Genomic DNA, 22,110 nt, shown 5'->3' with positions numbered 1-22,110 from the left:
ACATTAGTCATTATTTTCCAAATTTCTTTCTGAAGTCTGGAACTCCTGTAATATAAAACAAAACAAGGTGATTTATAAATTTAAAAGCAACTTTTTGTTAGTGATATGGACTAAATATATCAAGCATAATGTCTGGATTTTCTAAAGGTTATATCTGCTTGTTTATTGCTTATATTAGAAATTCTAGAGGTATTCTTCAAAGAAAATTCATAGTGCCAATAATTGAAGCTAGCAAGAGTGTGGGATACAGAAGAAACATTTTTGTGTTTCTATAGAGTGGGCATTTTGGTTACGTTTTACTGATATTTTGGGATGCTGATCTAAGATCAAGACTTGGGGAATTGATTTACAAGTTTAGAGATAGTATGAGAACTATAGACTGGCTTTCCTACCTCAAGAAGTATATGCTTACTTTTCAAAGTAAGATGAGGCTCAGGACTTTGGAGACATCTCTAGGCCAGAAAAACCAGAGACATTGGGTTTATCTGATTGATCCTTGGAGGTATGTATTGATACCCCGAAAGTTTAGACTGAGATCTTGGGATCCTTTTCATCCAGTATCCAAAGAGCAAAGGCTTTTCTTACTGCTTCAAGAAGGGAGGAGGAGGTAGCCACTTCTTTCTCCTGCAGATAAGCAGATGAAATCCAATTTTCTCCATTCTTCACCTGTAATATAAACTTTGAAATTTGTATGTGTAGAATATTTGACTTCATTTTCATTGCTCTAGGAGTAATAATTGGGGTTTGGGGAAAAACACAGTCATTTAATTTTTAAGTGAATAATAATGATCTGTCTTTAATTCAGAATACCAAATATGTACATTCAAGATAATATTAGTAAAGGTCAACATTAAAACTCTAACAAAGACCCAAAGTAAAGAACAGATCAACATAAAACACATGATGATATCTAGATCAGAAGTAGAGTCAGCAAGATTGATAATGTTACTTTTGAAAAGCCTTTTGTTTTTAAGTTAATATGTCATAATACTTTATCAGAATATCAAAATATTTATAGATGATACAAAATTGCTAATATTTAATTTACCTATAACTTAAATGGAATCACATTTACAATCTGTTGTAATTATTAAAGATAATAAATAGACTCCTACTGAAGTGATTTCTTTATTAATTCCTATAGCTGAAGAATTACATTATCATTCATCTGATGATGTTTTCATTTTATAAAGATTTTCTATTAAAGCAACTTCATTTAGTTTCTTCAAATTGTGGGAAAGTTGTGTTTAGCCACTTTTATTTATCTTTTATTATTTACTGTGTTCATAAATAGTAGATACAGTGTAGGTCCTAATACCTGACCTTTATTACTTGGCTTCTTGCTGACTTAATGCTATTGGCAGCTGAAAAAACTTATAATTTGAAAGTCTAACCCCTGTGGACTTGGCATTGGAAAAGTGTGATTTGCTGTTTTCATGAAATCAGAGGAATCAATTTAAAAGGAAATTTTAGAAAACTATAGTAGATGTTGGCTGGTTTATTGCCACAAAAAAAGAGTTGAAAGTGTTTTATTGTTGTTGTTGAAATAACTCCTATGTGATGAAATTGAACAGGACTTTAAAGATCAAACAGCTAGAACCCAGTTTTGCATTTCATTCCTGTGGTAAGAAATCCTACTAAAATATATATATAAGATTTATCTAACACGTATAACTTTAAGGCATTCATATTGACCAAAATATAAAGTTACTTGAGAAACATGTCAGTGTATTTCCCAGGAAGTGATTATTTATACTGAATGGAAAATATTCAAAAGGTGTGCATATATATTCACTGACAGTACTGTTCTATATCTTGTAGCATTTTATACTGCAGTGATGTTAATGTATACTTTTGCATTTGTGAGAAAGTTAGAGCCAACAGCTGGTATCTCATAATTTCAGTTTTCAAGATACTGATATTGTGTGGCATAGGATTTAATCACTGTTCCTGTAATTGAAGCTTTCCCCCTCTGTGCTAACTCTTTCTGATATAAAAAAGATCTGCAGACTCTGCATTTACTAGGACTTCTGAGAAACATTACAGATTAACAGATAGATCCAATGAATAGTGCTTCTATGGAAGATTTATAGGAGCATCTTTGAAACGATAATATTTCTTGATATCCCAACCTGACACTGTGGGAAATGTATTATGACTGCAACCACATAATTTCTCTAAGCTTAAGACCCTTAGGATCTTTGCCAATGTGGTGGGACATTTTTCTAAGAAAAGCCGAGTTGAGATTTTTGGTTTATGACGGTGGTTTGAACAGACACATCAATGCCTTTTCCCTATTGAAACCCCACTCAAGTGAGAGGAAAGGATTTTTAAGATGCATATTTGTCAGTGACAAAGAAAGTATGAGAAGAGAGAATAACACTGAAAGTTTGGAAGCTCACATAGAAGATGATGGGTGTCATTGATTTTGCATGTCCAAGGAAGTTGAATCCTAACCTGGCAGTCAGTGAAGTCAAATTCTGAGCCTCATAGAATGCCCAAAGGCCCAGGAACTGGTAGATTTCAGGACCTCTGTAAAGGACAGATGAAAGTAGAGCTAATAACAGAAGGATTGTTTAAAGTCTATTTACAAAGCATTTGGACCCAATATCTCTCACTACTCTGAAACTTGAGTGACTGCCACCTCCTATCCTGGCAGAGTTCTGATGATTTATTTTGGAGATTTATCTCAAGAGAATCAACAAAATCTCTAGACTGAAGGATGGAGAGCAAAATGGGAGGTACAGGTTACATATTGAAAGCGGTGACTCGGTGAAAATTTACATAGTGAATATGGAGACCCTATGTCCTTGCTCACTTGATTTTCGGAAAACTGGAAGCAAAGCTTATATCATATAACTAGGATAATAAAATAATTTTGCATGTGAGTATCTCATCATCTCTTGAAATAAAGACTTAACAGTACTCAGTACTGAGATGGGGGTTCCCCAGTGAATCAGAATATTTCAAGAAAGCTCACAATCAATACATTTCATCCATGGATACAGGAACTCTGACCTATTTTTTACTGACCCACTCCCATAAAAATAGGCAGTCAAAGATTACCAGATATTCAAAGAAACCTAAGAAATAGAAGGCCAAGAACTGCCCACACACCTCCAATCAGTTTTGAACATAGCACATTCAGGAAGAGAAAATTGAAAGGTGTGGGGAGGAGGAGAGAGAGGGAGAAAGAGGGAGGGAGAGGATAATGAGAGAGGGAGAAAGATATTGAGAGATTGAAAGAAAATGGCTTGGATTGGTCTGTTTCCTTATCATGCAAGTTGTAGAGACAAGGAAAAATGATCATTCTCATGTAATCCCTGTCGTTGAATTTCTTGGGCATTGAAGGGCCTTTTATTGGTTCACTGAATGATGTATATAAAGGTGGTAAGAAAAGTTACCCTTCTATACTCATGTGCAGGACAGTCTGTCATTGGAGAGACATTGCCTTTCCTTTAGCATTTGGATCTTGGGATAATTTTGGGTAATGCAGAGATGGTGAGATAGTGAAACCATAGAAACTGTCTGCTAAGTCATCACTGTAGTATCCTAATCTTATAGTGTAGTTATATAATTTTGAGGATCACATCTTGTCCTTGTAGTTAGTATGTTGGGTACAAAGCAGTCAGTTTGATTGTATGCATCCTTTAGTCATCATTGGATGAGCATGGTCTATGCTGGTGTGCGTGTGTGTACATGCACACACACGTGCACACAGAAACAGTTTGCATGTACAAGTTTTCCAGTAGGATTTCCCTCAATAGTTAATGATATCAAAGTGATCTTTTTGTTGTGAGTCTCCTCTTTTTGGAGAATAAATGGGGCTGGTTCTCGGGAGCATCCAGTGAGCACACGTCTGAAAGATGGGCTGATTTGTGCCAATGGATTTGCCCTCGTTTAAGGTTGGCCATTGTCCTCTGGACTCTCAATTCACTTCAAGAAAGCCATGGTGGTTACATGACAGGATATACATCTTGCCTTGCTAACTCTCATACAAATGAGGGGAAATGGCGAGAGAGCACACACATACACACGTTAAATATGCCAGAACAGCATTTGTCAATGGAATTTCATGGAGACAGGAGTAGTAGGAACAGGTGTGTCAATGCTCATTGCATTCTAGGTCAGTGCCAAGAATTCAGTGCTGGAAATCAGACTTGGCAAAAGGCACTCTTATAGTTTGTCCATGGGATTTTAAGTTATATGGTTAGAGAAGTACCATCCCATCCTCTAGTGTGATTAGTGACTAAGAAATAATGGTATATGTCATGGCACAACCTTGGCCTCACCTCTGTTGTTACGGATATCTGGCTTCACTCTGTGTTCAGGAGGAGATGAAGACTAAAGACACTACTACAGTCAAAAGCACTTCTGGTGACCCCTTAGGGGATGGAAAGCCATTAGAGATAGATTCATTACTTCTGTCTTGTTTTATATGATAATTTATTTCCAGGTCCAAACATTATGCCATGTAAGTACCATACTGACTTTTTTCATTCTGATATGAGTATATGAATGTATTTCAACCACATCAGGAATATGAAGGTCGACTAATATGATGGTAATAGGAAAATCACTGGTCCCTATTGAAACAACTTCACTTGGTATGGAAAACAGCCTATAGATACATTCCAAGGAGAAGATCCTTACTTAGTAAGAGGGGAATACTGAGTTCATTGGAGGCTGGAAATAGGCACCCACTGTCTTGCACTAGATTTTCTCCAGAATTTCTGCTAAGGTCATGCTGCTGCTTTGGATGGCAGACTTATTAATACTTTCTTACTAGACAGTGTATGTTTTTTAAACTGTTTAAAAATGGTCTTACCCATATTTTTCAGGAGTAATAATCTGCACACTAAGGACAGTTATCAGGCACTGCTGACAAATCTCTAGTTTTTCCTTTGCTGACTTCATTTCAAAGTCATTGCTCTTAGGAGATTGATAACAGAATGTGGTATTTTGCTTAGAGGACACATTTTGTGAAAAGGGTAGTGGACCAAGAGGTTAAGGTTAATATGTGCTCAGTTGTTTAGTTATGTCCGACTCTTTGCAACCACATGGACTGTAGCCCACCAGGTTCCTCTGGCCATGGGATTCTCCAGGCAAGAATACTGGAGTGAATTGCCATTTCCTACTCCCATCAGCAATTTCCCTAAAGGGTAGTTTCCTAGAAAAGGAATTGATTGACAAAGCTTTGTGGAAACTGGCTAAAGCCTAATAAATAATTCCAGTCAACCACAGAATTTGGACCCTTAGTCCTAGATCACACCTGTGAGGATATATCAGTTAGTTATGGCTATTTAACAAAGTGTCCCAAGGCTTAGTGGCTTAAAACAACCACTATTTTTATTCCTCACAAATTTACATGGTAGTTAATATTTCTGCTGACCTGGACTGAGGTTAACTAATCTTGGCAATATTCTCTCGCATGTTTTGGGATCTGTCTCTGTCAGGCTTACTTGTACTTGGGGTGATTGCAGACATCAAGAGACAAGCACTACTGTGTACAATAGCAGATGGAAATAACACATGTACTTTTCAGTTCTTTAATTATAGTACATTTTCTAACATCTCATTGGCCAAAGAAAGTCTTAGGCTGACCTCAGGGTCATAAAAGAAAGAATAGAAAAAAATGGCATGAATTTAGAGATGACATTAATTAATGATGATAATGCCATCATCAGTCTACCATAGTCTATACACTATTCAAAATTATGTGCCTCCTAAATACAAAATGCACTCATTCCCTTCAAAGGACCCACAAAATCTCATCCTGTCATAGCATTAGACTGAGTCTAATATTTTATGGTGTATTTTAAGTCAGAATATGTTTTTCCTAATCCAGAGACTTATGAACAACATCATCAATATGACATACACCCCTTGCATGAGTTAGTTTGGGGCAGTATACTCACAAGAGATATATTCACTTGAAAAGGGGAGAATGAAAACCATATAGCAGACACTTGTCCATAGTAATTCTGAAATCCAGCAGGGCTCCATGCTGTGAGGTCTTCCTACTCTGGACACAGAGGCTGTTCCTGAATGAGACCCAGTTAGGCTGCTTGGGACTGGCTCATCAGTCCATTACTCTCCACACCTCTTTGCTTCGCCCTCTGGGATATACTTTGTTTTCCACGCTCCTTGACCACTTTTGAATAGAGAGCATCATGCTCTTCGTGCAGGTTTTTTGGCCTGGATCCTGCCCATAGAAAGTTGGTGCCCATTTAGAAATGGAGCAGATGAGTTGCTAAGGTTTAAGCTGTTTCTCCAAGATCACAGAGAGTCAGTGTGGTGTTTTTACACCATTTATAAAGTACGAGGTAAAAAATGCCATTATATATTATTACCATTATATAATTCTGACTCTAGGAAATAATCTTCTTAGTTTCTTGATTTTGACGTCATATTTTATCTTAAGTAGTTTCATGGACAAAAGAGCAGAACAACAAACTGCCTCCGGTGCTTGTGTTACCATGGTAACGGGCTTCTGCCAATGAAGTACATTATTCAGCAATGTTATTGTTTCATACATTCGTGTCCTCCCACCCAAAATGCAGTTCTTTCGGTTTTGAAAGAGGGAACTTGAGAATGACCCAGAACAGTAACAGCGTGCCATTTCTCATTGACAATAGTTGCATCTCTTTCTATTACATTACATTGTATGTTTCTTAACTATATTTTATAACCAAAGAACTTATAAACTATTTTGAATACCCTTAGAAAGAATGATAATGGTTCAGTTCAGTTCAGTTCAGTCACTCAGCCGTGTCCGACTCTTTGCGACCCCATGAATCGCAGCACGCCAGGCCTCCTTGTCCATCACCAACTCGCTGCGCTTACTCAGACTCATGCCCATCGAGTCGATAATGGTACACAGGCCTTCAATATTTCCATAAGGGCTAATTTTGTGCATAACATGTAGTAAAGAAAGGGTCCATTATATATACAATAAATGTAATTTTGAGAGAATTTGGTTTAAAATTTCTCATTTTAATCATTCTCCTGTTTCCTACTGAAATGCAATAAATATGGCCTTTTAATGCTCTTTAAAGTAGTTGTTTCAGAAGCCATAGATCTTTAAATAATTATCATTTTAACTGTGTACATAAAGTGATCTTCCCTTAAGTCCATTCTATTATTTTTATATCCCTTTTCCTCTATATTTTGCAAGTTATGGAAACCAATGACATCTCTCTGGAATGATTAAGTGGCATAAATAGTACTTAAGTTCCTTATCAATGTATTCTGTAATTATTATTTCAGAAATATCTGTTGATATAAGCTAATATGACTTAATTGTGCCCCAAATCGCAGGCAAGAAAATCATTTGAGTAAATATGCATGTAAATGAGTCATTTCAACAGAGCAATGAGCATCAATAAGAGTAATTATGTTTACTCTAAAATTTTAAATAGGGTAAAAGAACACAAATTTTAATAGGATTGGTAGCAGCATAATCATCCATTATCTCTGCAAGAAAAAGGAATAATAGATAAGGAAATAGGACAGTGATATAATACAAAATTAGTAGGTTAAGCCAAAATAAAGCAACTCAAATTAAAATTTCTGTGCCAGGTCTTTGTTTCAAATCTTGGAGAAAAGAACTGTCTCTCTTCCTTTTCCTACTTCCTCCTATCTCCCTCATCCTTCTCTCTTTCTTTCCTTGCTTTCTCTATAATATGTCATGTTAAAGTCCTATGTCATTTATTACATGTAAGCATGATAACGTCAATTTGAAGATGTCATGAGAAGAAACAGCCGAGTTGCCTTGTTTAGTTATATTTTAGTGCCTGAAAGAGAATATAAGTATATAAATCAGAGTCGAATTTTCACTCAGTTATAATAATGACAACTTCCCTAAGCTCAGGCACACTTTCTCATTTACTTCTTAGAAATTAGTTTAGCACCTGCTCTTGGTAAGCTATCAAAAATAATTTTTAATGAGAAAATACTTATTCCTAAAAATGGCAACAAAGGATTTTCATTCCAACAGCATTTTAATGATTTTCCAAATGTAATGACAAATGGAAAGAAAGTGTAATATAAAAGTTAATGGCAATAGTTCCCCAACGTAGGTGGTCCATTAACAAATCATGTAAATTCTCTTGGCCTCAAATTTCTTATGTGTAACACAAAACAGTAGAGCTAGAGGACCTTGAAAGTGTTTTTAGTTTTACAGAATATAAAAAATATATTTTTTAAAGTTGAAAATGTATTTGCTTATTAGTACAATTGCATTGTATTTCTTTTTATATAGCTCATTCTCCAATTATGGAATGACAACTCTATGCCAGCTATTGTGTGAAACTCCAAGGATAGAAAAATGAATAAGACACACTTAACCTCAACAGTTGTTAATCTAGTTGGAAATATAGCAATAAATTTATTATTGCAGTAAAATAATACAAGCACTGTGATTGAAAATTCACAAATGAATGGTTCTATTCTCACTGAATGTCCTAGCCTGTTCAGACACCTGTAGCAAAATACCATAGACTAGGTGGCTTACAAAGAACAGAAATTTATTCCTCATAGTTCTGGAGGCTGGGAAGTCCAAGATCAAGATAACTGTAATTTCTTGTCTGGTGAGGGTCTGCTTCCTAGTTCATGGACAGCCATCTTTCTGCTATGTCCTTAGATGGCAGAAAGGAAGAGGAAGCTTTCCTGGGTCTCCCTTAGGAGGATTGATGCCACTCAAGAGAGCTCTGTCTTCATGATTTAATCACTTTCGAAGGCCCCACCTCCAGTTAGCTGTTAAGATTTAGCATATAAATTTGGGGAAGCACAAACATAATCTACTGTACTGGAGAAAACAGTGGATGGAGAATTGAGAACTAATTTCTAGAAGAGATATTAAGTATGTAAACTCCTAAAAGATGTTAGTCTTTCTTCATGGACATGGTAGTAGAGGGATTTCAAGATGTAAGAAGCAGAACATCAAAGGTGTAGCATGTGAAATATCATGATATCATTGTGATGGAGGAACTAAAAATTTTTTTTTCACCCATTTTTTCTTTCACTAAGCTAATAATGTTAGTGTTTCTCAAGAAAATGTGGCTCTGGTAAGGTAGTCAGAACATTTGCTGCAGGATTTGGTTTGTCATATTAATAAGGTTATTTTTTAAGTAATCAGCTCAGTTCAGTCACTCAGTCGTGTCTGCATTTTTGCAACCCCATGGATTTTAGCACACCAGGATTCCCTGTCCATCACCAACTCCCAGAGCTTGCTCAAACTCATGTCCATCGAGTCAGAGATGCCATCCAACCATCTCGTCTTCTGTCGTCCCCTTCTAATCATGCCTTCAATCTTTCCCGGCATCAGGGTCTTTTCCAATGAGTCATTTCTTCTTATCAGGTGGCCAAAGTACTGGAGCTTCAGCTTCAGCATCAGTCCTTCCAATGAATATTCAGGGTTGATTTCTTTTAGGATTGACTGGTTTGATCTGCTTGCAGTCCAAGGGACTCTCCAGAGTCTCCTCCAACACTACAACTCAAAAACATCAATTCTTTGGTGCTCTTTATGGTCCTCTTTATGGTCTTTTATCCTTAAATGACTACTGGAAAAACCATAGCTTTGACTAGACGGACCTTTGTTGGCAAAGTAATGTACTGCTTTTTAATATGCTGTCTGGGTTGGTCAGAGCTTTTCTTCCAAGGAGCAAGCGTCTTTTAATTTCATGGCTTTAGTCACCATCTGCAGTGATTTTGGAGCCCAAGAAAATAAAGTCTTCTTCTAGTTTTTCCCCATTTACTTGCCGTGAAGTGATGGGACCAGATACCATGATCTTAGTTTTTTGAATGTTGAGTTTTAAGCCAAATTTTTCACTCTCCTCTTTCATTTTCATCAAGAGGCTTTTTAGTTCCTCTTCCCTTTCTGCCATAAGGGTAGTGTCATCTGCATATCTGAGGTTATTGATATTTCTCCCAACAATCTTGATTCCAGCTCCTGCTTCCTCCAGCCTGGCATTTTGTGTGATGTACTCTGCATATAAGTTAAATAAGCAGGGTGACAATATACAACCTTGACATACTCCTTTCTCAGTTTGGAACCAGTCTGTTCTTCCATGTCCGGTTCTAACTGTTGCTTCCTGACCTGCATACAGATTTCTCAGGAGGCAGGTAAGGTGGTCTGGTATTCCCATCTCTTTAAGAATTTTCCACAGTTGGTTGTGATCCACACTGTCAAAGGCTTTAGTGTAGCCAGTGAACTCGAAGTAGATGTTTATCTGGAATTCTTTTTTTTCTATGATCCGGTGGATGTTAGCAATTTGATCCCTGGTTCCTCTGCCTTTTCTAAATCCAGATTGAATATCTGGGAAATTCTTGACACCTTGAAGTTTTAAGTAATAAGGAGTCTTTTTTATTTTTATTTTTTTCAGGTGAGGGTGCTTGGAGAAAGAATATATGAACTGAAGGAGAGAATTCATTAATCTTGTGGGGAAGGGGAAGTAACATATTATTTTCCTTACTCTTAGAGCTATTTTTGTTTTTGTATTATATCTTTCCCTATTCAACTGTTTTCTTTCAGAACCTCTGTTTCTTTAAAAAAATTTTTTTTAATCGAAGTTTATGCTTCCCTAGTGGCTCAGTGATAAAGAAATAGCTTACAGTGCAGGAGCTGTGGATTTGATCCCTGGATTGGAAAGATCCCCTGGAGAAGGAAATGGAAACCCACTCCGGTATTCTTGCCTGGGAAATCCCATGGACAGAGGAGCCTGATAGACTACAGTCCATGGGGTCCCAAAAGAGACAGACATGACTTAAAGACTAAACAACAACAGCATAGTTGATTTGTAATATTGTGTTAGTTTCAGATATATAGCAAAATGATTCAGATATATATTTATCTTATCCATCCATATCTTCAAAAGAATATACACATCTTCATTTTCATGGTCTTTTCTATTATAAATTATTATAAGATACTGAATATAGTTCCCCATGCTATGCAGTGAATCCTTGTTGTTTATCTATTTTATATATAGTAGTGCATATCTGTTAATCCTATACACCTAATTTATCCCCCCTCCCCCCTTTCCTTTGGTAACCATAAATTTGTTCTCTATGTCTGCAAGTCTATTTCTATTTTGTAAATAATCTTATCCATATTATTAAGATATCATGTATATGTGATATCATATAACATTTGTCTTTGTCTGACTTACTTCACTTAGTATGATAATCTCTGGGACCACCCATGTTGCTGCAAATGGCAATATTTCATTATTTTTTATGGCTGAGTAATACTCATGTATATGTTTGCCAATATCTAGGACCTTTCTTAAAAAAATATTTCTGAGAAAAACTGTGACCTACTTAGGAGAGAGTTTTATTGTTAAATGGGATAAGTTACTTTCTCTGCTCTTCAGTTCAATTCAGTTCAGTCGCTCAGTCGTCCCTGACTCTTTGTGACCCCGGGGACTGCAGCACGCCAGGCCTCCCCATCCATCACCAACTCCCGGAGTTTACTCAAACTCATGTCCGTTGAGTCGGTGATGCCATCCAACCATCTCATCCTCTGTCATCCCCTTCTTTTCCTGCCTTCAATCTTTCCCAGCATCAGGGTCTTTTCAAATGAGTCAGTTCTTTGCACCAGGTGGCCAGCATCAGTCCTTCCATTGAATATTCAGGACTGATTTCCTTTAGGATGGACTGGTTGGATCTCCTTGCTGTCCAAGAGACACTCAAGAGTCGTCTCCAACACCACAGTTCAAAAGCATCAATTCTTTGGCACTCAGCTTTCTTTATAGTCCAACTCTCACATCCATACATGACCACTGGAAAAACCATAACCTTGAGTAGACAGACCTTTGTTGGCAAAGTAATGTCTCTGCTTTTTAATATGCTGTCTAGGTTGGTCATAACTTTCCTTCCAAGGAGTAAGTGTCTTTTAATTTCATGGCTGCAATCACCATCTGCAGTGATATTGGAGCCCCCCAAAATAAAGTCAGCCACTGTTTCCACTGTTTCCCCAGCTATTTGCCATGAAATGATGGGACCGGATGCCATGATCTTAATTTTCTGAATGTTGAGCTTTAAGTCAACTTTTTCACTTTCCTCTTTCACTTTCATCAAGAGGCTCTTTAGTTCTTCTTCACTTTCTGCCATAAGGGTGGTGTCGTCTGCATATCTGAGGTTATTGATATTTCTCCCAGCAATCTTGATTCCAGCTTGTGCTTCCTCCAGCCCAGCATTTCTCATGATGTACTCTGCATATGAGTTAAATAAGCAGGGTGACAATATACAGCCTTGACATACTCCTTTTCCTATTTGGAACCACTCTGTTGTTCCATGTCCAGTTCTAACTGTTGCTTTCTGACCTGCATACAGATTTCTCAAGAGGCAGTCAGGTGGTCTGGTATTCCCATCTCTGCTCTTAACTGGCCATTAATGGTTATTTCTTCACTAGGGTTATTTACTTGAGAACATGCAGTGTCTTGGTACTGAATAAGCTATGAAGGTAACTGTTGAGCAATGAAACAATGGAAAGGATATGGTCAAACCAACTCTTTTTTTATTGAGGTGCAGTTGACATGTAACTTTCTTTTAATTTCAGACATATAGCATAATTATTGGATATTTGTAAATATTGTGATCACCATAAGTCTACTTAATATCTGTCACCATATATAATTACATGTTTTTCTTGTGATGAGAACTTTTAAGATTTACTTTCTTAACAGGTTTCAAACATGCAATACAGCATTAACTATAGTCATCATACTGTACACTACATCCCTAAGACTTACATATTTTGTAGCTGGAAGTTTGTACTTTTTGATTCCTTCACCCATTTTATCCATCCCCCATTTCCCATTTCTGTTAACTGCCAGTCTGTTCTCTATATCTTTGAGCTTGGGAAGCTTTCACAGAGCTCTATTCTTAAGCTGAACAGTTTCCTATGTGTATCGATAGATATTTCTGTGTCTCCCAATTGATGTGACCAAGATTAAGATATCTGTGAACAAGAAGAAATGGGTTTGTGGGTATTCCAAAAGAAACACTAGAGATGAATGAAACTGTCTTTTTTGAATGAGCTAATGAAGTGAGAATATCAGTCAAACAATCATTAGTGTGCTTACTACTTTATATTTGGATTAATAAGATGCCATAAAGAAAGTTAAAAAAAAATCCTAAGAATGAGTGAGGAAAACCATCTTATTATGGCTGAGCTAAAAGAAAATGTCATCTAAATGCTATGTGGAGCAACAATATTCTTGATGGTCAAATTTGTTTGTAAAGCTGAAGCTGAAAAGTGGACATGTTCAAATACTTTGCTTTTCTTAGTGAGTCTATAACTGGTAATTCTAGATGACATATAGGAAAAGTGAAGTACACTTAAAAGCTGCAACAGATAATTGCTTAAAATCTGGACATTGTATGTTTAGCACAATGTAATAGCAATTCTAATATAAGTTGGAAGAGTGGGGATTTTTTATTTTATATTGTCCGCTTATTTAGAAATGATTTTGTGGAATTTCTCTAGATACAGTCACTGAGTAGCTGTTTAGCAGCATAACTGAATTTGAGCCTCATCCAGATGTCAAAAAAGCCCTTGTGGGGAAACTGAATCCCAGGAATGTCCTGAGAATACACTCTTAAAAATGAGGACAGTGTCACAGTTATATCTTCTCATGTGTTTTACAAGGATAGGTCAGTCTTCTCATGACATATAACTAAAAAATTATTGTAAATATTTGGGGAAGTCTCTTTGGGAATCTGTACGACTTGCATAAAATGTCCACATCAATGACTTCTGCATTAATTTTCCCTCCTAAACCAGTACATATGATTTGCTAGACTGAACTGTTCATCAGAGAACCACCATGAGACCCATTGTGGAATGGCACATTTGCTCTCCTCTTTGTCATTTAGCAAAGTTGTAAATGAACTGTTAAGCATCCCTGATATTTCTTTTTGAACCATTGCACATTGCCATCAATGAATTTAGTTGCATAATTTTGCTAAAATGCTAAACGTGGTCTGAATGTGTTTTATAGGGTTGATGTAGTGTCAAGTCTGAAATACACCATAAGAATTATTTAATAAAGTTGTTTTTAAACATCAGCATGTTACAGTCCTCTAGACCCCCCCCCTCTTCACCAGATTATGTGTACATAAATGCTCTCCTTGTATTTTGAGTTAAAATTCCAAACAAAACTACCTTGACTAATACATGTCGTATCTGAGGCCAAACAAATTTGAACAGCTTGTTTAGAATATACTGCTACAGTACTTGTTTACTTTAATGTTGAGTTTATAAAGTTCTGTGAGTTGGAACAAAAAGGACAGAATTTCCAAATAGCATTGAATTTGGTCCTTGTATTTTTTGACTCAGGATTTTATTCTATTTTAAGCTATTTGTATTGAACTTCAAATAATTTTCAGTAGTGGGAATAGAGATGAAATAGCACCAATGGCCAATTTATGTATTAGAAAAGATATTTTAAAGAAGTTCCTGGTGAAAATGTTTAATCATATAATTAAAATTTCTTCTTGAAATTAAAAGCAACAGCTGCATAGGAGAAGTTTGAACTCTTCTATTAAACAACCATTGTTGTTTAAAATATTGTACATGTTAAATCTAAAGAAAAATGCCCACTTGGGTATTCTGAACTAAAAACATGCATGGCCCTGATCTCATTTCCACTGCCAATTCCAATCTTCATGGAATTAAGAGGTAGAAGTTATTTGGAGGTGGGTGGACTTCTCCTTGGACACTTTCTTTGAGTTTAATTAGGTTTGCTCAGATTCTGAATAGCTGCCCAGAGGGATACAGATCATGGATCTACACATCTACAGTTGACAGAGCAGCACATCTTCACATCACCTCATGAGCGAAAAATGAGTCAGAAATCGATGTTTAGGAAGCTGAACTTGTTAAGACAATGGCCATGTACATTTTGAAAGCTATTAGCTTAGACTGAATTATTTTAACTGTAGATTCTGTGGCCTGGAGAGACCAAGGGAAGAAAATAGTCCACTGTTAAGTCTCAGTTCCATTAGATAGGTGCTGTGGTAACTGCATTACATGCAGCATCTCATTTAGGTTCTTCCTACTAACAACTTCATGAGATAAGTACTTAAGTACTAGTTTTCTCATCTCACAGCTAAGGAAACAAAGGTTTTGAAGGGCAAACAATTTTCTCAAAGTAATTAGTGGAGCCAGATGTTGAATTCTAATTGGACTATACAGTATATGCTGTTGATAACTCTGATACATCCTCATTTCAGGGAGGCACATTTCAGAGCTTAAGTGAATTCCTTAAGATCCCGCAGCTCATTGGCTGGGAGGCTTCGGCTTGTACCCAAGTCAAAGGAAGTAAAATCAGATATTTACTGAGGAGTGTTTTCTTAAGACGATCACATAATATTTAAATGGATCGGAGCAGAGCCAGAGTTCATTCCAGTTTGTGGAGCTGGGCGAGATGCCAGTTCCTCAATGATCGATTCCTTTGATGGAAATGCTTACAAAATGCCCTTATTACAAAAGACTCAGTAACGGTGCCAGTACAGGCCAGTATACTGATGCTCCCTCCAGATGGTGCTGTCTGCCTTCAAGAATCATTGCACCTGCCTGGCCATAGGCAAAAGTGTATAAAGTCTAAGCTGAGTGTTTAGACCCACTCCTACCCACCTTTCATCCTTGCATTTCCTGTCTGTCTTCGTCTCTGAAGTGTTCTTTATCTTTCCATTTTCTAATAAAGTTAGATTCTGAGTAAATGAGAAGGAAGCTAATTGGCCTAGGCTTTGGGGTTGGTAAATGCTAGTGTATTCTTTATAGCGTTTTGCTTAGTCACTCAGTTGTGTCTGACTCTTTGTGACCCTTTGGACCGTAGCCCGCCAGGCTCCTCTGTCCATGGGATTTTTCAGATGAGAATAGGGGAGTGGGTTGCCATTTTCCTCCTCTAGGGGATCTTCCCAACCCAGGAATTAAACCTATGTCTCATGTCTCTTGCAGGCGGCAGGCAGATTCTGTACCTGCTGAGCCATTGGGTAACTATAAAGCACTAGGGATAGTGTTTTATCCCTACACTAACCACTTGAGATAGTTTTATCTTAGTGTATTTATGAGTAAATGAATACTCTGAGTGCTGAAGTGCCCAGAGACCTGCAGTGATAGAGACAGAATCTGAACCACTTTAGTCCTTACCAATAACTACATGTGATCACTGTGAGCATAAAAGGAAAGAGCTCCCTGGGTAATGATGCAACCAAAGTTAGAATGCTTTCAGTTGTTTTAGTTTTCCAGAGCATAGAGGGAATCTTGGCTTTGTTAGTTGGGAATGTGCAGATAGAGAAGAGTACTTATTAAATATGTTTTTAATAGCTTATTTAATAAGTTTATAAAATACCACTATTGACCAGGGTTGTCACAATAACCTTTTAATAGAATTGGAATATTCTTTTTATCTCCTCCTTGCCCTTTCTTTTTGTTTAAAAGTAACAGAAATCCAACTGAGTCTTGTTTAGGAAAAAAAGGAATGCATTGACTTAAATAACTTGGAAAGATAGAAGTGGAGCTGTCCTTAAGCACCATCAGATATAGGACTCAAAAATGCTCTCTTCCTCTGTCTTTTTTTTTTTTTTTTTTCCTCTCTCTCTTCCCACATTATATATCATATGTAGACTTCTGGGTATAAAGGAATTTGGCTTTGCCCAAAGAAGAGGTCTGGCCTTTGCCTTTGGTTTTAGGAAAGTAATATCTGGGCTCTTGGAACTTTATGCCTGACAGGAGTATCTTTGCTTGTCTGAGGGTTTTAGGTCATATGTTGTTGTTTAGAGCTTTAATCACTAAATTGTGTCCAACTCTCTTGCAGCCCCATGAACCGTAGCCTTCCAGGCTCCTCCGTCCATGGGATTTCTCAGGCAAGAATACTGGGGTGGGTTGCCATTTGCTTCTCCAGGGGATCTTCCTGACCCAGGGATCGAACCCCCGTCTCTTGCATTGCAGGCGGATTCTTTACCACTGAGCCACCAGGGAAGCCCTCGGGTCATTGGATAGTCTTCAAAATGTGATTTAGGTTGGGCACTGGCCATGCTAGGATGATCAACAGTGTGAGTTAGGGTAGTGTGATGATGAGTTATCAATCTACTTGGAGAGTGAGAGAAATTCTCTGAGTGCTGGAGCTCAGGTGAGCTTGCCTGGTTGGCAGTACCAGATATGCATTGTCACGTATCAATGCCCAGAAATAATGGATGCATCCTGACTCCATGGGGAGAGGAAACAGAAACTAAATATATTTGTAACTTTCCTGGACCCTGGCCTGTGTGCCTTTTCCCTTGGCTGTTGTTAATCTGCATCCTCTTCCTAACTCTAAGTGGGAATCAGCTGTTGGTGAGTTCTGTGCGTCCTCAAACATGAGAGTGGCCTGGGGAGTCTCTAGAACTTGCAGGTGGGGTCAGAAGTGATCCTAATCTTATGGAAGGCTGTAAACCCTTTAACTTGGGGCAGCTGGTTAACGCTGTTACCCCTAAACTTTTTGTAACCTTTAACTCCTTTCTGCAGACAGGTTATTGTTATGGCTCCTGTGTTGCATTATTACAGTTAGATAGTCTCAGAGCAAAGAAACATCTTTCTCAGATTCAGTATATAAAAACATGAAGTAAGGGATCTGAATGGCCTTGTTTGAGATATCAGCCAGAACTCTGGAATAATTATCGTGGCTGATAAGTATGAAAGTATGATTAGAAGCCCCGCCAGAATGTCATGGATATGGGTGGTCTGGGAGAAGCAGTTCCCCTAAAGAAATGAGTGCATATATGTGTTTTTGGGGAAGCAGAGGTGGAGTTTTGGAGTGATTTTGAAGTTCCAGATAGAAAAAGGAGATTGGAAAAAATAACCTGTCATTAATGCCTTTCCTGAGCACTAAATCACAAATAAAGGATGGGTTGCCCCAGTAGCCTACTCACCCAAGGTTAAGTTTCAGCAAAATTTAGTAAAATTAGGTTTGATTGATCTGTGAGGTTCTGTCTCTGAGGATCTGGAGAATTCACAGAAAAATATTGGCTTAATTATGAACACACACACATAGCCCTTAGTGATAACAGAATATAGTAACTAATATTTTGTATAATAATGTTAAGAGTATCTATCTCAGGAATTTATTTTTGTTAAGCTTGAATCCATTACCAAACTAGTCCCCAGATATTGTTACAGCTGTTACTGTTTCTTTATGATGCTGAAATTTTATGGTGTGATTTGGTTATTATTCAAAAGAAGTAGAAGACACTTGGGAACCTGAAGTGTTCCTTTTCTACTCTCTTCTTCCTCTTCTTCTTTTCCTTCTTCTCCATCATTTTATTCTGCTTAATAAGTACTTAAGCCTGACTTAATAAGTACTAAGTACTAAGTAAGTACTAAGAAATGAGAAATTTCATGATTAACCAAAATAATTCAGGTAACTGGTAGAACAACAGTCTCATACTTATTTTTTACTAAGAAATTTGAAAACGCAAAAATGTGACTTGCATTATTTTTTGAACAGTTTTACATTCAAAATTTTCTGAAACCAAGATTATTTTAAAACTGATGTCAAAGAAAAGTTTCTACCATCATGTCTCCTTTAAAAATAGTTAAAAAACAAAACAAAGAGTATTCTAGAAACATTTAAATCTTATTTTTAAGTTAAACTGGTTACTGTTCTATTTGCATTTGTAAGAAACCTGAAATCACAAATCAGATTTTTCAAGAGGCCTGAAAGTGATCTGATTATTTATGACTATGCACAAATGTATTGATAGAAAATGTGGAGCTTTATTATGTAGTTAGAAGTTAGTTGAAATGAGAATACATCTGGGAACAAGGTAAAATGATCACAGGAGGAGAGCATGATTACTGAACTGAAATTTGATGGAGTTTTCCATTGTACAGACCTGCTGCTGCAAAAAAATTGAAAAAAATACTCAATAGCACAGCACATTAAGTGAAGCTGTAATATGCCATGATGTTCATTAAAGGGGATTATTTCCTAAAAGACAGAAGTAAGGTTTTCTTCAAGTTATTTGTTAATTTTAAGGAAAATAAATGTATTTAAAATCACCTCTGGAGTACACTGGGCCATTTGTTTATGAAATTAAAAATAGTTATTTCCAGATTCTATAGAGGCATTCAGGCACTGAGTAATCTCTCGATACTTTGTTTTTTCAGTCTCACTGCTTTTTCTCATTGTACTTTGCCCCCCAGTAAGCACAGATCATGGAGATTAAGTTATTGGTTTTTCTGCTGTATTCAAAGTCAGGTCTTATTCTCTAGAAATTGGCCAGATCAATAAAAAATGATGCTGTTAAAGCGCTGCACTCAGTATACCAGCAAATTTGGGAAACTCAGTAGTGGCCACAGGACCGGAAAAGGTCAGTTTTCATTTCAATCCTAAAGAAAGGCAATGTTAATGAATATTCAAACTACTGTACAATTGCACTCATTTTACATGCTAGCAAGGCAATGCTCAAAATCCTTCAAGGTAGGCTTCAGCAGTACATGAACCAAAAACTTCCAGATACAAGCTGGATTTAGCAAATGCAGGAGAACCTAGGAAGAGGCATAGGAAGTGAGAGGAGTAATATCATTCTTAAATACAGAAAACAGTACTGGGAATTTTTCATTGTCCAATTCAGTGCTGAGCTTTGGTCATACAAATAAAAAAATTTCAAAACTGCATTCCCAGTAGGAAGACTTATGGGTAAATTATCAAGCACATTAGTTTTCTAGGGCTGCAAAAACAGACTGGGTGGCTTAAACAATAGGAACTTATCTTCTTAGAATTCTGAAGGCAAAAAGTCCAAAATCAAGACCGTCTATAGGGCTGGTCTTCCAATGCTTCTCCTCTACCTGTCAATGTCATCTTCTCCATTTTTGTTTCTTTGCATTTTCTTTCCTCTGAACTGGTTTGTGTCCAAATTTACTCTTCTTATATAAGGACACCAATCGCTTTGGATTACGGTCCACCCTAGTGAACTAATTTTAGCTTAATTACATCTTTAAGGACCCTATCTTCCAATATAATCACACTTTGAGATTAAGAAATCTGGAGATTAGGAGTTAACATGCAGAATTTGGGGATACACTGTTCAGTCCATTATAAGATACTCAGAAAATTGACAGCATAGAGAAATGATTTGAAGAATCTGTCTAGAAGGGCATTGATTTCAGGTACTTACTTTTTCACCCTCATTGGTTGTTGTCTGTACATCTTCTACTTGTATCATGTGCAATAATAATAATATAATAAAAGCAAACACACTCTTGACCAAGAAGAAAAATATGGTGAAGAATGGACATATATTATTAACCTAATTTTAGGTGGGAAGTCCATGTAATTTATTGTCCTAAGGAGGAAACTACTATGGACATTTGGGACACTGGAAACAAGAATAAACTGGGACTATCCTGGGAAAGACTTCCCAGGTGGCTCAGACAGTAAAGCATCTGCCTACAATGTGGGAGACCTGGGTTCGATCCCTGGGCTGGGAAGATCCTCTGGAAAAGGAAATGGCAACCCACTCCAGTACTCCTACCTGGAAAATCCCATGGACAGAGGAGCACGATAGGCTCCTACAGTCCATGGGGTTGCAAAGAGTCGGACACGACTGAGCGACTTCACTCACTCGTCCTGGGAAAACTAGTTTCGAGGCACTAGTGAATCTCCTGAAATCATCTAAATACTATATTTTTGTATTAATGTGTGCATTTAGGGATCAATGGAGAATATCCAGAACATTTTATAACTTTTCAAAAGGCTCTATTTCCAAGGACAGGTTAAAAACTCCTGGTTTGAGCTATTCTGTGGCTAAGAAATGGAGGAATATGGCAATACCAGTGAAAGTCACTCAGTAAATATGAATGACTTGGGCAGAGAAGTGGTGCAAGTGATTGATTTATGAACACATTTATATGTGAACATATGAATTATAGAGATAATATTTTATCTGTTCATTTTAAATATCAAATTTATCAGTTACTGAAATTTCATCAGATCAATTATGTGTGGATATTTAAAAATCTAAAATGGTAAAGAAAGCTTACAAGTTTTTGGTATACTAATACCCTCTATAAATTCTAATGATAATAATGGTTTAAATAATGGGGTCAGTCAGTTCAGTCACTCAGTCATGTCCGACTCTTTGCGACCCCATGAACTGCAGCATGCCAGGCCTCCCTGTCCATCCCCAACTCCCGGAGTTCACCCAAACCCATGTCCATTGAGTCAGTGATGCCATCCAACCATCTCATTCTCTGTCATCCCCTTCTCCTCCTGCCTTCAATCTTTCCCAGCATCAGGGTCTTTTCAAATGAGTCAGCTGTTCGTATCAGGTGACCAAAGCATAGGAGTTTCAGCTTCAGCATCAGTCCTTCCAATGAATATTCAGGACTAATTTCCTTTAGGATGGACTGGTTGGATCTCTTTGCAGTCCAAGGGACTCTCAAGAGTCTTCTCCAACACCACAGTTCAAAAGCATCAATTCTTCGTTGCTTAGCTTTCTTTATAGTCCAACTCTCACATCCATATATGACTACTGGAAAAACCATAGCCTTGACTAGACAGACCTTTGTTGACAAAGTAGTGTCTCTGCTTTTCAATATGCTGTCTAGGTTGGTCATAACTTTCCTTCCAAGGAGTAAGCGTCTTTTAATTTCATGGCTGCAGTCACCATCTGCAGTGATAATGAGGTAAAAAAAATTAAATAGAGCTTGGTTCATACGCCTCTAATTCTTAGCTGTTTCTGTAACTTTGGGTAAACCATTCATTCATTTTAAGCCTTAATTTCTACATCTGTGAACTGGAGAAGGGAGTAAGTCATCTTTTCATATGATTAGAATCTTCCTGCAATGCAAGAGACTCGAGTTCAGTCCCTGGGTTGGGAAGATCCCCTGGAGAAAGAAATGGCAACTCACTCCAGTATTCTTGCCTGAAAAATCCCACGGGCAGAGGTTCCTGGTGGGCTACAGTCCATGCGGTCACAAGAGTTGGACACAGCTTAAGACTAAACCACCACCACCATTTTTGTAGTGAAGATTAAATGAGATGATGCATAAAAACTGTGCTGAGGAAAATGATTCGACCTTTGTAAGATCACTAAAATATTAGATGTCAACAGTATTGC

The sequence above is a fragment of the Cervus canadensis genome, chromosome 8 (assembly GCF_019320065.1).
Source record: "Cervus canadensis isolate Bull #8, Minnesota chromosome 8, ASM1932006v1, whole genome shotgun sequence".
Taxonomy (NCBI): domain Eukaryota; kingdom Metazoa; phylum Chordata; class Mammalia; order Artiodactyla; family Cervidae; genus Cervus; species Cervus canadensis.
Note: the sequence above shows the minus strand (reverse complement) of the source record.